The following is a 14,738-nucleotide window of genomic DNA, read 5'->3' as shown; positions in this document are numbered from 1 at the left end:
CACTGAAGTCATGCAAGTTACAGCAATGTGAAATCATTATTAGTGAGAGATGATTCAGGCTTCAGGCCTGGTCTATACTTAAAAATTAGATCAACCTAGCTACTTGCTCAGCGCTGTGAAAAATGTTGTGCCCCGAGTGCCACACTTAGGTTGATCTAACCCCCACTGTAAACGCAGCAAGGCTGATGGAAGAATTCTGCCATTGACCTAGCTAGCTCCTCTCAGAGAGGTGGAAGCGTCTCTACTATGGCACTACAGCTGAACAGCTGCAGTGCCAGAGCTGTGTCACTGTAGCATAGACATTTGCTTAGTCTCTTCAGAAAACCCCAAGAGAGATTCTACTGAACTGTGCCCCAAATAGTAGGGCCCTCTGTAGTGTGTGCTAAGGCAAAACCTCCAATAATATAAACACCTTTTACACATTACACACTGAACTACCAAGGAGGTTAAAAAAGCTGAAATTGTTACATTACATGACCATTTGCTCACAATATCATATGGTATGTGACAATTTATATCCCACCTTTGCAAATACTGCAGAGATGTGAGATAAATAGCTGGGGGTTGACAAGGTATCCAAGCAACAGCCAGCAACTTCTTTTTGTTTTTATTTTAAAACCACAAGGTTTTACAACTTAAAATGAAGAGGAAATGGTTGTGACACCACGGCTGCTAGGAAAAACTGGCCATTTAAATTCTGTATTTAGTTTGGCACCCAGAGCAAAGAATGTGTTCCCTGACCGGCCTGCCAGAGACAGGTCTACAATAGTAAAATAACTCATGCTTGATTGTCTTTCATCCCAAAGTGTTTGCAGACCACAGAAATATTGGGCTTTGGGTGAGTGGTTGCCCACCACAGCCATCTAACTGAGCAGGGTGACTAGTCACTTGCAAAGGACAGTACATGCTGCAGCTGTTGAAGAGAAAGGACAGTGGCTCCTCTCCCCCTAAGCACACGGGAACACTCTCCCGATATGTCTCCACTGCAGCTGGGAGCAGGCCAGTAAACAGATGTGCATTAGCTCTGCTGGAGCTAGAGCTCTAAAAATAGCAATGTGGACATTGCGGTGGCACCGGCTAGCCACCCAAGCACAGACCTAATTATAATTTTCCTCTCTTGCCAAAGTCTGTATAGTTAAACACTTGGCATTATGTGGCGGGAGGGATATGAAAAATAGTACCAAGAAATCTTTGTGAAAATAGCCTCCATCCTTTCTGAAATAATTTTCATATCAAACTGAACAGAAACAGGTGGTATGGTGTGGTGAGCTCCATAAGATTTACTGGCGGCACTCAGCTTGCATGTCTCACTTGTGGTTTCACCTTTGGAATGTAATGTGAACGTCCCAAACCTCACACTGTTAAAAGCTTTATACCACAGCATTACATGCTCTGTACAGGTGGAATTCACCCAGAGGTGCAAGGCCCTCCAAATAACATAAGCCTGGTGTTGTAGGCTGGAGTGGTGTGAGGAATCCACAGAATTGCCATGCAGAGTACCACCAGCAGTCTCTGAACTGGCCCTGCAAAGCTCGGTGGGAAGGGCAACACTAGGAAGTGATGTAGGGAAGGTCTATGGGATCCTCAAGTGATGCGGAGAGGGCTGCGGCCATACTTGTAGGCTAATGTAGTGGGTCACAAAGGGGATAAATGCAGTTCTGGGTCTAGGCTGTGGGTACACCTATTAGCTGCACTGAGTCTGACTGTTCCATGTGTGAAATTCATTTCACCCACTAGGGACAGTTAAACCCAGCAGAGTCTGAGGCCCTGAAAACTTCCCTAAGTGATCTATTGTAATTCAAACCCGTCCTCAGCCTTTCCTCCAAAGATGATTTTTAATTTCATATTTTAATCCGCAAAGGGAAGAAAGCCACAGGACTAAGCACAATGGGTCAGGTCTTCAGCTAGTATAAATCAGAGCAGCTCTGATGAAGTCAATGCACCCATTCACAGCAGCCAAGCATCTGGCCCAATATTCTTCGCGGGCTTCCATGTTCTTCTAGGAAGTCCTGCTTTGCTCTCACTACAGAGAAAGCAGCTCACTTCGCCAAAAAAATTGCTATGCATGTACTGGTTGCTGCAATTAGCTTGCCAGTCAGGAACTGGTCAGCTGGAACTAAAGGCAAGGCTTGCTTTTTAATATAGCCAAAAGGTAATAAATGTTGCAGAATATGGGGTTTTGTTTTGGTACATAAGGCATCCATGTAGGCTTTCAATATTGTTGGTAGCATTTTCAGGAGCCTTCTGTTACTGCTTTTCCCATGTTTCTTGGGCTGTGCAGCCATGACTTCTCGCTCACCTTATGATTCTTTGCTGAGTGTAGTTGGGAAGAACGTTTGTTAAAAGTGGTAACATATTTTATATGAATAGTTACTTTAAAAAGTTCCTGCCATTACAGTTATGTTGCTAGACTGTTAGTGTAGATCATCATCCGTGTTACTGACCATATAAGGAATAGCTACAGGTGTTTATATTTTATTAAAAACCCCTCTTCGCATTACAGTTTTTAAAAAGTTAATACGTTGACTTTTAATAGCATACTCTATTACTCTTCCTTTTTTTCATTTTTGATTATACTTTTGTATCATTGTAGGAAAAGGTTTCAGTGATGCGGCCCTCGGGCCAATGTATGAGTCCTCATGTGGCCCTTGTGGTGATTTGAGTTTGAGATCCCTGCACTGCAGGGTGGGACAGTGTTTGGGAACAGGCTGGAAGAGGCACCTGCTCAGGTGAATGTTATGCATTTCAACAAACACAGCCTTGGTGTCGAAAAACCTCAGCCACATGAAGCTACACAGGCGATGCAAGTCAAACCTTTCATTTCACGGCACCAGGAAACATCTGGTCACTTCTGGCTTCTCTAGGGCTTTGAGTTTGACAGTATCCTGATTAAGGCCAGCAGTACAGTTCTGTTCGAAACAAGACACCACCTTGTTACTGTACTATGAGTCTCTCCCAGTACTGCATTAAGTGACATGACTAACATCTGTCACATGGGGTTGGTTTCCTCTCATCTGCATTTGTTACACATTCTTATTTTGAATCATGACAGGTATAAAGTGATCATGTGTATAGTGCAGTGTTTTGGTAGGATTGGTGGGGTTTTCAATATACATGCTACTGTATTGGTAGGATTTGCAGCAACTGAGGTTAGCTATCTAGCCCTAAACAGCTTGGAACAAGGGGGATGAGGGAGAGGTGGAGACAGTTACAGACCCATCAGCTTAACTTCAGTATCTGAAAAGATAATGAGCAAATAATTAAGCAATCAGTTTGCAGACAGATACTTAGAAGACAATAAGGTGATAAGTAACAGTCAGCATGGATTTGTCAAGAAAAAGTAGTGTCATACTAAGCTAATAGCTTTCTTTGACAGGGTGACAAAGGTTGGGGATAGGGGGAAGCTATAGATGTGGTGTATCTTGACTTTAGTAAGACTTTTGATACTGTCATGCATGACCTTCTCATAAACAAACTAGGGAAATACAACCTAGATGGAGCTACTATACGGTAGGTGCATATCTGGTTGGAAAACCGTTCCCAGAGAGTAGTTATCAGTGGTTCACAGTCAAGCTGGAAGAGCATTTGATTGATTAGATTGGAAAAAAAAATATTTCTTCCAGCTTGTTTATCTTGTGCATTTGACAGCATTTTGCAATAGTCAATTTCATTGTTTTCCTTGTAAGTCAGTTTCCCCTGCTTTTGTGAATTTATTGTACAGTAAAAGGAGACAGGCACAAGCATTTAAAAAAAGGGATACAAAAAAATGTGATTGTAAATGTCTTTGGTAAGGAGGCTCAAGAGCAGATGGGGAACCTGGAACCACTTTTGGTTTCTAAGGGTATGTCTACACTATGAAATTAGGTCAATTTTATAGAAGTTGATTTTTAGAAATCGATTTTACAGTCACTTGCATATGTCCACACTAAGCGCATTAAATCGGCGGAGTGCGTCCTCACTACTGAGGCTAGCATCGATTTATAGAGTGGTGCACTGTGGGTAGCTATCCCACAGTTCCCACAGTCTCCGCCGCCCATTGGAATTCTTGGTTAAGCTCCCAATGCCTGAAGGGGCAAAAACATTGTCGGGGGTGGTTTTGGGTACATGTTGTCAGTCGCCCCTCTCTCTGTGACAGCAATGGCAGACAATCATTTTGCACTTTTTTTCTTGGGTTATCCTTGCAGGCGCCATATCACAGCAATCATGGAGTCCACTTAGCTCACCATCACTGCTGCTGTTGTGGGCAAGTCTACTGTGGGGCTGCTGTGATCCAAGTAGCCAATGCAATCATTGATGTTCTGTTATCAAGGGTAGTAACTCTGGGAAATATGCTGGCCTTTTTAAATTCTAGATGCATCATATTCCTGTCCTTTGTCCAGCGGCGGCTCTAGGCACCAGCATGCCAAGCGAGTGCCTGGGGCGGCAAGCCATGGGGGGCGCTCTGCCAGTCGCCGTGAGGGAGGCAGGCAGGTTGCCTTCGGCAGCATGCCTGCGGAGAGTCCGCTGGTCCCGCGGCTTCAGTGGACCTCCTGCAGGCATGCCGTCAAATCCACAGGACCAGGGACCTCCCGCAGGCAAGCTGCCAAAGGCAGCCTGCCTGCCATGCTTGGGGCAGCAAAATACCTAGAGCCGCCCCTGCCTTTGTCCCTGGTGAAGAAGTCTTGCAGCCATACATTCCAGTCCGGTCGGCGCTGTAACACCCCAAGGCACTTCTGTGGTTGACACATGTAACAGCTCGAAGGCTCTTGCTCTTTTGCCTTGGCCGAGGTACCTTGCCCTACCTGGAACTCCAAGCATTCGACACAGAAGCACATGCAGCAGCTGGCATTGCTACACAGCAGCAGCTCCTTGCCTTCGCAGTAGACGGTGCAGTAGGACTGCTAACCATCCTCGTCAGACATGTAGCTTGGCCGGGGGTTATGGGAACATCTTCCCTGCCCAGCTCCTAGCAACCTCCAGGGCATGGTGTACAGCTCCACTGCTTCTGCTGCAACTCTACTCTCCTGTTCCCCAGCGATGAGCTTGGGGGATCCATTCTGGTCCTCCTGGGTGCTAATGGCAGCAGATGGTGCAGTAGGACTGCTAATGGTCCTTGTTCACCGCTTCCACTGCAACTCTGCTCTCCTGCTCGGAGGATCTGTTCATGAAGCCTGGACAGTAGTAAGGAGCAGTTCAACTATAGGCTGAGCAAGTGCAGAACGATGGTAGAATGTGCCTTTGGACATTTAAAAGCTCACTGGCCTGTTTGTTGACTAGATTAGACCTCAGTGCAACCAATATTCCCATTGTTATTATTGCTTGCTGTGTGCTCCATAATATCTGTGAGAGTAAGGGGGAGATGTTTATGGCGGGGTGGGAGGTTGAGGCAAATCGCTTGGCTGCCAATTTTGAACAGCCAGACACCAGGGCGATTAGAAGAGCACAGGTTGCCGCGCTGCACATCAGACAGGCTTTGAAAACCAGTTTCATGACTGGCCAGGTGTCGGTGTGACAGTTGTGTGTGTTTCTCCTTGATGCAAACCTGCCCCTTTTATTGATTTTAATTCCCTGGAAGCCAATCACTCTCCCCACTTCGAAATAAAGAAACTATTGTTTTGAAACCATGCATTCTTTCTTTATTAATTAAAAAAATGAGATAATGGATGAGGCAGCCATACGTTTGAATGACAGCCTTCTGTTGCTTGGGCCATCCTCTGGAGTGGAGTGGCTGGGTGCCCAGAGCCTCCGCCTTCCCCTTCCCCTCCCCCCCCTGCATTCTTGGGCGTCTGGGTGAGGAGGCTATGGAACATGGGGAGGAGGATAAGCGGTTATACAGTGGATGCAGTGGGGCTCTGTGCTTTTGTATTTCCTGCAGCTCCAACAGACACTTCATCATGTCTTTTTGCTCCCCCAACAGATGTTTCATCATGTCCATTTGCTCCCCCATTAGCCTCAGCATCACATCCTGCCTCCACTCTTTACGCTCACTTAATTCTTTCGTGGCCTGTGCCACTGAATGCCTCCATGCATTAAGCTGTGCCCTATCAGTGCGGGTGGACTGCATGAGCTCAGAAAACATGTCATCACAAGTGTGTTTTTTTCACCTTCTAATCTGCAATAACCTCAGGGATGGAGATTATGGGGGAGCGTAGAAACATTCTACGCTCTACGATTCTGGGGGGACTGCATGGTCACCTGTGCTGCTGAGTGCTGCTGAGTTCGCCACACCGACCAAACAGGAAATGAAATTCAAAAGTTCCTGGGGCTTTTCCTCTGTACCTGGCTAATGCATTGACATTCAAAGTGCTATCCAGAGTGGTCACAATGGAGCACTCTGGAATAGCTCGCGGAGGCCAATACCATCGATTTGCATCTGCACTACCCCAAATTCGACCCAGAAAAGTCAATTTTAGTGCTACTTCCCTTGTTGGGGAGGAGTACAGAAGTCAATTTTAAGAACCCTTTAGGCTGACGGAATGGGGCGTGGATGCAGTCATTTTTAAATCGACCTAACGCGGCTAAATTCGACCTAACCCCATAGTGTAGACTAGGCCTAAAGCTAACTAGATTTCAAGTTGAATGTGTTCCTTTAATTTCCAATATTGCCCCTTGTTAACCTTCAGCTCCAAACTATATTAGGAGGACAGATTATGTGCATTTTACTGTGACAACAGTACTAGAACTGATGAGCTCTCTCTGCTCTTCTTAGCCCTGCTTCTGGAAGCAGAGTCCCTGCAATAGATCTCCTGCCACTGGGATAAAGGCTAGAACTGAGACTGAATCATTTCTGCTTTCCACCCACATCTGTCATTCAAATGCTGGAAAGTCAGGGAAGGTGATTCAGTGTTCAGAGGAAAGTTATGCTCCATTCTAGCATTTGTCTCAAATTTTACTTTCTCAAGTTAGGCATGTTGGATGCAGCTGGAGCTTGTGCTGTAGTCAGGCATGAAATCTCATATTTTGGATTTTTGGTGGCTAAAACCCCACCTTGTTTTGGTTCATGATCATTAGTTGTACAACAATTCCACTCAAAACAGTCAGGAGAGCACCCCATTCGAAACCGACGACAGTTGCAATTCACAGAGCAGCAGAGAAACAGAAGTATGATGAATATGACAAATGGGAAGGTTCCAAGGCAAGTTGATCACAGAAGAGGTCCAAGAATTAGTGGAAGAATATTTCCCAAGCACTGAAAAACTAGTCTCCAGCTACAAAGCAAATAGAGTGACTCTTCCGATTGCTAAATGAATGCAGTATAAAGCTTGAGAGGTCATGCAATATTAATATTTAATGCAGCTAGTGAAAAAAGCAAAGCTGTGTGGGTACATTGTTGAGGGAGATGCTTGTGACTGCAGTTAAATCTTCAGGAAGAAAGCCACAGAGCCCAGGAAGGAAGATAGGACACTGAAGCTGGAGAAACCAGGTACACTCCCCTTCCTTAATTTTGTGGGAGAAAATAAAGGTGAGAGCTAATTTACAGGCTGTCACAACTCTCCTACTCAGATCTGAACCTTAGAGTTCAGAACATGAGAAGCTAGCATGAAACCTCCAAACTTAATTACCAGCGTGGATCTGATATCGCTGCCACCAGCCAGAAAAATTCCAGTGTCTGGCTCACTCTGGTCTCCCCAAAACCTTCCCTGGGGAACCCCAAGACTCAGATGCCCTGAGTCTCACCACAAAGGGAAATAACCCACTTCCCTCCCCCTCTTTACCTCCTCCCAGATTTCCCTGCTCTGGGGACCCTAGGATATTCCCTGCTTCAAGTCCTTGAAACACAAGTACCGAGAGATCAAATCTCTCTCTCCCCTCACCCAGAGGGTATGCAAAGTCAGGCTTAGTAAATCTAACACAAAGAGATTTTCCCCCTGTCTTCTTCCTCCCACCAATTCCCTGGTGAGCTGCAGACTCAATCCCCTTGAGCCCCCACTAAAAAAAAATCCAACAGGTCTTAAAAAGAAAGCTTTATATAAAAAGAAAGAAAAAGGACATTAAAAATAGGCTCTGTATCAAATTGACAAATTACAGGGTCAATTGCTTAAAAGAAAAAATGAATAAACAGCCTTATCCAAAAAGAATACAATTTAACACATTCCAGCAGCTACACACATGTAAATACAAAAAAACAATATAAACCTATTGTCTTACTATCTGTGTACTTACAACTTGGAAACAGAAGATTAGAAAGCCTGGAGATAGAAAGATCACTCTCAGAGCCAAGAGGGTCACCAAACCAAGACAAAGAACAAAGAACTCACACCCAAAACTTCCCTCCACCCAGATTTGAAAAAGTCTTGTTTCCTGATTGGTCCTCTGGTCAGGTGTTTCAGGTCACTCTTTGTTAACCCTTTACAGGTAAAAGAACATTAACCCTTAGCTATCTGGTGAGAGCTAATTTACGGGCCCATTAAGCTGTGGCTCTAGCATTCATAAACTTATGACATTATTTTTGTTGTTTTTTTAAATCTCTACAAGTGAAGTTCCTGAAATAGGCTCTAGCTCTTTTTCCTCCTTGGGGAAGGGGTTCTCTGAGAACCTGTATGTGACATTACCCAGGGTACAAGGTGGACCATTGAACAGCTGTGTCCCCTTAATTTTCTAGACTGGGGTGGCTTTTGCACTGCTTTGTTGTCAGATCATCAACTTCTTTCCTCTTCACACAGCCTTCAGCATGCAAATTCACTCCTAGCTAAAGACATGAGCACTCTGACCACTCACTCATTAATTACATACAGACCAACACCTGAAAATTCTTAGTCTCAGCTTTCTTCCCCTAACAACGTGCATCTGTGTAATGGCCACTGTGGTGCCTCCTGTCGACTGTCTTGGGAATTAGCTCAGTGCCCTCTTCAGGTGGTGTCTCACTGCCATCACTCCTTCTCTAGGACCCACATCTCTCCAAGGACCACAGTGTCCGCTTCAGCAACACAGCCCTCCAGCTGTGCCACACAGTGTGCTCCTCCCTTCCAGGGGACCTGCAGTCCGCTGTTTTCAGCCATTTTCCTTAGTGGCAACTGCAGCGAATTGTCTGGCCACTTCCTTGTGGCCCCAGCATCCTCTTTGCCCTTGCCTCAGGGCCTCAGCTTGCAAACCCCAGCAGCCAGCCAGGAGCTGTCTCTTGCTCCCCCGGTTCCTAATAGCAGCACTGCTCTGTCCAGGGTGCTGGCAGTTCTCTCAGCCCTCCAGAGACACAGTCCTTCCTCCCTGGGATCCCAGCAGAGAACTTCCCTCCTCTGCTCTGCAGCTCCTTTTATATATAGGCCTGCTTGGCTGTTCCCTTCAGCCCTTCTCTAATTGGCTGCCTCCTGCACAGCGTCCCTAGGGGTCTATTAACCCCTTAGAGCCCAGTGTGGGGCAGGAGCGCCATCACAGTCTGGTATTGCTCAGTACCCTTCTGAACAGTACAAGCACATAGAAAGTCCATCATTTCATCAAAGGAAAATGATAATGGACCAGCCTTTGTTATCCCAAATGGAGTATCCACATGCCCTCCAATCCAAACACACTGGTTAAGATAAAATAATAAGATAAACATCTCTCTTTCCATAGTTAATAAACTTAAGTGATTACAAGTGATGATGCTGTCATAAACAGATAGCTAAGGGTTAATGTCTCTTTCACCTGAAGCACCTGACCAGAGGACCAATCAGGAAACCGGATTTTTTCAACTTTGGGTGGAGGGAATTTTGTGTCTGAGGTCTTTTGTCTGTCTGCCTGCTTTCTCTGAGCTTTGGAGAAGTAGTTTCTGCTTTCTAATCTTTTGTTTCTAAGTGTAAGGACAAAGAGATCAGATAGTAAGTTATATGGTTTCTTTTCTTTGGTATTTGCATGAATATAAGTGCTGGAGTGCTTTGATTTGTATTCTTTTTGAATAAGGCTGTTTATTCAATATTCTTTTAAGCAATTGACCCTGTATGTGTCACCTTAATACAGAGAGACCATTTGTATGTATTTTGTCTTTCTTTTTTATATAAAGCTTTCTTTTTGAGACCTGTTGGAGTTTTCTTTACTGGGAAACTTCAGGGAAGTTGAGTCTGTACTCACCAGGGAATTGGTGGGAGGAAGGAGTCAGAGGGAGATCTGTGTGTGTTGGATTTGCTAGCCTGATTTTGCATTCCCTCTGGGTGAAGAGGAAAGTGCTTTTGTTTCCAGGACTGGGAACGGAGAGGGGGAGTCACTCTGTTTGGATTCACAGAGCTTGTGTCTGTGTATCTCTCCAGGAGCACCTGGAGGGGGGAAGGGAAAAAGGATTATTTCCCTTTGTTGTGAGACTCAAGGGATTTGGGTCTTGGGGTCCCCAGGGAAGGTTGTTCGGGGGACCAGAGTGCCCCAAAACACTCTAATTTTTTGGGTGGTGGCAGCAAGTACCAGCTCCAAGCTGGTAACTAAGCTTGGAGGTTTTCATGCTAACCCCCATATTTTGGACGCTAAGGTCCAAATCTGGGACTAGAGTTATGACAGATGCATAAAAGTTAGGATTGGTTACAAAAGAAAATAAAAGGGTAAAACACAAGTTAATACCAATTTAACAAGCTAAATGAACTTAAAAGCAAAAAGTTTTGGCTTAGCGCCGTGCAGTAAATTTCACAGGCTGGGTCTCCTTTCAGCCTGTGACCCTTCCCTGCTTTGTTCAGTGTCCTTCAGGTATTCATTGATGTCATGAGCAGAGAGATGGGAGGAGGAGAGAGGCCAGTTGGAGGCCACAGTCTCATTCTTATATCACTCTCCTCTCTTTGAGGATTACCTTAGCTGGGGTATATGCAACAAGTAGTCTCTTGTGGACATGAGAGTTGTACCAGACCTGTGATGAAATGTAAATTTCTCATTCACGCCTTCCCTTTGCTGGAGAATAGCTGCTTAAGTAAGAGATAGCACACTTGACTTTACAAGGACAATAATGTTCGGCAGATTATAAGTTTTCAAATGATATCTCACAAGGCATACTATGTACAAAATTTATCATAGTCTTGGAAAAGTGGTTAACATAATAGTATAGACCATGACACAAAACAACCATGGGACATACTTGTTTTAATTCTGTTTGGTAACATTTAATATCAAACCACTTACCTTGTATGAGTAAAAACTTTCTCCAGATTTCTATCACTACTTGTTTGTCATCTTCCCCCCTATTTTCTTTCCTAAAAAATGGATAAAGAAAACCTTCTGTTATCATCAAAGAGTGACATGATTACTTGAACACTTCTTCCAAGTGCTCAAAGTGAGAACTTATTACTATGCTTTTAAGCAAGTGGAGCATGGTGGGATATCTGAATCAGATATACAGCCCGCCCTTCAGAACAGCTGGAAAAGAGCTGCTGAACAGGTAGTCACAGTTGGCTGGACTTTTCACCTGGAAAAGAGCTGCTGTGAGGTAGTCACAGTTGGCTTTAGGTGGTGAAAATATGGTTTCTCCTATTACTGTTTGTTAAATTTTGACTTCCCTGGGCTTTCTCTCTATGGACAGTTTTAAAATCGTTGTCTAGTCTAGGTTTGTTTTTTTTTAAATTACAAAAATACAATGAAATCAAATGTTGAAAGAGAACTACAAAATGGGAATATACAGTTTTATTCTAAGACATTTCATGAGTGGACCACTAAGTGCTGCATCAATGAGTGGAAAACAAGATCAATAAAATTACAACAAAAAAATCAAATATAGTTCTTGCTTCTCTTTTTTTTTAAAAAGCTACATTGTCAGATTTTTTTCCTTCTAACGAATTCATTCAATACTTGCACTAATGATAATTAATGCATCCAAGGATCTCAAGTTGCTTCACAAATATTAATTCTTTAATCTTCAGAAAATCTTTGGGTATTAAAACAAACTAGCAATTTTGTTCCCTGTATGGTTATGATACTGTTTAATATCTTAGAGGAAGACTGTTCGTCTATGAGATACAGGATCATTCTCTTGAAAGTTAGCCGTTCCTCTTCCTATATGATGATGGAAAGATAATGAGTCGTGCCTCTTCATTAGCATCTAAGAGAGAAACTTCTCAACTCTGCCAAGTATAGAAAAATCCTCCATTAAACACGATTAGAAGTGTAAGCAGCTACCTAGACAAAAAACAGCAGGTGAAGGGTGGTTGTGGGGATACTGTGCTCATGCATCTGAGGAAGTGGGTATTCACCCACGAAAGCTCATGCTCCAAAACGTCTGTTAGTCTATAAGGTGCCACAGGATTCTTTGCTGCTTTAATAAGAGATTGTCAGTGACCAAGACTGTCAAGACTTACTGTGAAGACTGTAAAAATTCAAACGATCAGTATCGGATGATAAAAATCTGCTTCTAACAATTATGCATTCATTGGGAGAGAATGAACAAGGGCGTGAATTTAAACCTTGAAACAGGCTATGGCTACACTATGAGCACTGAAACAGCAAAGCTTCAGCGCTGTAGCTACACCTCGTAGTGCCATAGTGTAGATGTTTTCTACAGCAATGGAAGAGGTTTCTCCATTGATGTAGGAAATCCACCTCCCTGAGCTAAAGTAACAGAAGAATTCTTCTGTTTACCTAGCTGGGTCTACACCAAACTTTAGGTCAGCTTAACTACAGTGCTCAAGGTGTGATTTTTTTTCACATCCCTGAGTGCTGTAACTAGGTTGACTTAAATTTTAAATGTAGTCCAGGCCTCAGTTCTAAAAACGGCTACCGGTAGAGTTATACAACCCCTTCTAATGTCAGTTCAAAATGGCTTCACATCTAATTTACTTAATGTCAGAAACGGCATTAGTTCAAATGGCCCCTAGATTTCTTATGGCTGAATTTCATTGCTAACCCAGTGGCCTGGTTCAGAGGTTAGTGGTCATATTGGTAAATACAATTTGAGTTTTCCCTGTTGTTTAAAATATGGTATTTTTAAATGCCCCAAAGTGTGCTAAGTAGTTCATAGATCTTTTCCAACAAACATGGTTCAGACTCAGTAAGCAGCAGTGAGCCACAACCCTGAAGTGTTCGTAGACAGCATGTAAGTGCTAAAAGTTTGCATCCAAGTTTGCCAAAGTTTGTGGCTATGAAAAAAATTAAATGTCATCAACTGTTGCTTTGTAGCCACAGGTCAAACCTCAAACTAAAAGTTTTCATCTTAGTCATCAAGACCCAGGGGTATTTCCATGGATTTCAATGGAAGTTAGGAGCCTAGATACCTATGTGGATCTAGGCCCAAGTTTCTGACTCTTCATCTCATTTATTACTGACTTCCTCTGTGCTCACTGAACTGGGGCGTAAAGGGTAGATTTAAAATATGTGACTGTATTTGTGGGTTATGAGTTACTGCGTGTACCTGCCTGAAGGGAGACGACACACTGATCTGCAGATCAGTGTGTAACACACACACATACCTGTCCGTGACTTACCTGACTCCTGTACATTTCACTAAAGAAATGTTGAATTTTGTAAAATAATCACAGTGTAAACACCACCTTTTGCACATTGCCATTTCTAGACATATATGCATACAATTCTCTCTTCTACAGCACTTACAAGGAGAGAGAGTCCTACCACGTAGACAGGCACCTACCTGATAAAAAATATAATCAAATAGGATTGACAAAAGGGTTGCTCTGACTGGGAAAAGAGTCAAGTGGCAGGGCACATGTGCACAATCTGGCAGCAGATTCAGGCATTAGTTGCCAGAATCTTAAAATAAGCACAACTGAGAGGGAATGTGCGGGGGGATTCACAATTTTTTCTCAGAAAGCTTTCCAGCTGGGCCCTATAAGCAGCTCTCATCTGGCCTGCAGACATTGGTCATGTGATCCAGCAGGCCTATGGAACATTATGTATTTATTTATTTATTTATTTTGCAGGGAGGTGGAATGGTAACTTCTGGATGCAATTTGTTCAGACATCCACTCTTTTCAGTTTACTATCAAGCACTCAAGAGAAGATAAGCAAAGAGGCAATGCTTGTCTGTTTTTTAAATTGTCTCTTTGTCAAGCCAGAGTTTACACAGCAGTGAATCTAACACGACTAATGTAAAATGTGAACTGGGAGAATAAAATGATCAGATTTAAAAAATAATCCACAAGAATGAGATTGATATTGCAGTTAGATGGATTATAATAAAAAGATTATGGGGGAGGTAGAGGTGGAGTGAAATACAGAATCAGAGAAATCAGAGATGTGTCATCTGACTTGTTTCATTAGTAATAAGTAAAGTAACAAGCAGGCAGAGTGTAGGGAAATTATCTTTTCTTATATCATTAATTATTCATCAGCTAGCTGTAAAATGGGGCTAATGATACTGACCTCCTTTGTAAAACAAAGAGATCGGCTGATGAAAAGTGATATACAACAGCCAAGTGTTAGCATTGGTTATTAAATATGCTGAGTGGCATGGCAGAGAGAGCTTTTATATATATAATTTGGCCTCTGCTTGCTTTCCTTTGTGCCCTTGTGTCACACCTAACTCTGTCTCTCATGAAATCTGACTCTTTTTCTCCATTCCCACTCATCATATTATGTAACATATTCCCTTGGTCAGGATTGTTCCCCATTGTGTTTTTCCCAATGAATTTAAATGACTCAAGAGCTGTAGATAGGTTTTACTAGCCTTTTCTCTCCAGTAACAGTCTCAAACTTAGCAATGTCCCTCATTTCCCTTTTTATGCGATCTGGAATTGGGAAGGAAACTTGGTGGATTCCTAAATACACAGAGAGAAACTTTCAAATTTGAATTTGAATGCTCAGAATTTCACTCTCAGTGTTTGTGGATGCACTTGTTTGGGTAATCAGTTTTTGCCCACTCTAAA

At 43.3% G+C, this 14,738-nt stretch overlaps 1 protein-coding gene across 1 annotated transcript in view; it reads right to left on the bottom strand.

Moving 5' to 3' along the window:
- The window catches only part of SRGAP3 (SLIT-ROBO Rho GTPase activating protein 3), a 263,835-nt gene extending 252,766 nt beyond the window's left edge, over positions 1 to 11,069 (bottom strand). The window contains exon 1 of the mRNA XM_030569715.1: positions 11,050 to 11,069. The gene's annotated coding sequence lies outside the window, so the exon portion shown is untranslated. The remainder of the gene's footprint in view (positions 1 to 11,049) is intronic.
- Positions 11,070 to 14,738: the final 3,669 nt, after the last annotated feature.

Source organism: Gopherus evgoodei, chromosome 7 (assembly GCF_007399415.2).
Source record: "Gopherus evgoodei ecotype Sinaloan lineage chromosome 7, rGopEvg1_v1.p, whole genome shotgun sequence".
NCBI classification, from domain to species: Eukaryota; Metazoa; Chordata; order Testudines; family Testudinidae; genus Gopherus; species Gopherus evgoodei.
Note: the sequence above shows the minus strand (reverse complement) of the source record. Positions and strands in the feature narration are given on the sequence as shown.